General features: G+C 43.3%; 1 protein-coding gene across 2 annotated transcripts in view; it reads left to right on the forward strand.

The window, feature by feature from the left end:
- ipo7 (importin 7) overlaps positions 1-941 on the forward strand; it is a 14526-nt gene that overhangs the window by 408 nt on the left and 13177 nt on the right. The window lies entirely within an intron of this gene.

Here is a 941-nt window from a genome sequence, read left to right on the forward strand (position 1 = left end):
TTTTTTTTTTTGTTTCGATGACACACTCGTGTTCCAGTAACCAACGTCAACGTTAGCTTCGGCTGGAGCCAGCTGTGTGTCTTCGTGCTAAACTAGCACGATTGTTAGCTCGTCACACACAGTTTCGGTGTGGTTTTGAGTAATTTCAGAGCTGACACGGCGCAAGAATAACAAGGCGGCTGTGTTAAGTAACAAGTGACGCTTGGTGAATGTGGGGCATATGCTAGTTTGCGTATTTAACAGCGGAATACTGACGCCTAGCCGTGTGGCTAACATCGGGTAGCTAACTTGCTGGTTGAGCTGCCGTTAGCTCGGCTACATAGCTGCTGCTCACGTGTCACTGTGACAAGCCCTGAAGTGATGACATTATTTAACAACCGAGTCACATTTGCTGCAGCCAACTTTTATCTGCTGTTCGCCGCAGTCGGATTTCATATCTGATCGGTGACTTTAAGGTGACTTCGTGATAAATCTGTGTCTTTGATGGGTTTTCCGTTAGCCGAGCTCCATGTGAGCTAACGTTAACGGAGTTAGCAGCAGACGGACCGTGAAGTTAAAAAGTTGTTGTTGTTGTCCTCATCCACCGGTTATGTTTTACGTCTGACTTTTATTTTATTTCAATGTGGCTAATCACTACACTCTGATCGCGCGTTTAACATTTTTTGTTTTCTCCAGCCAATTAAAATAATCTGTGGAAACTATGTGTCGGGAATAAATTTCTTGCACCCATTTTAAACTGAACTGGCTGGATATGACTATAACTTGAGGCTGTGTTAGTTAATGGAGCTTCATTCTCTCTTGATTGACACACATAGTAGTTAAGGAGAAATGAGTAGTGTGGGCAGTGCCTCACTTGAAGCCTTCATGTCATGATTTTAAATAAATGTTTGGAGCTCACTGATTCTGGCTTTATTGCATGTATTGGTCGCGGAGATTATATG

This window comes from Morone saxatilis, unplaced genomic scaffold (genome assembly GCF_004916995.1).
Source record: "Morone saxatilis isolate NCDOM2014 unplaced genomic scaffold, NCSU_SB_2.0 Contig11, whole genome shotgun sequence".
Classification (NCBI taxonomy): domain Eukaryota; kingdom Metazoa; phylum Chordata; class Actinopteri; family Moronidae; genus Morone; species Morone saxatilis.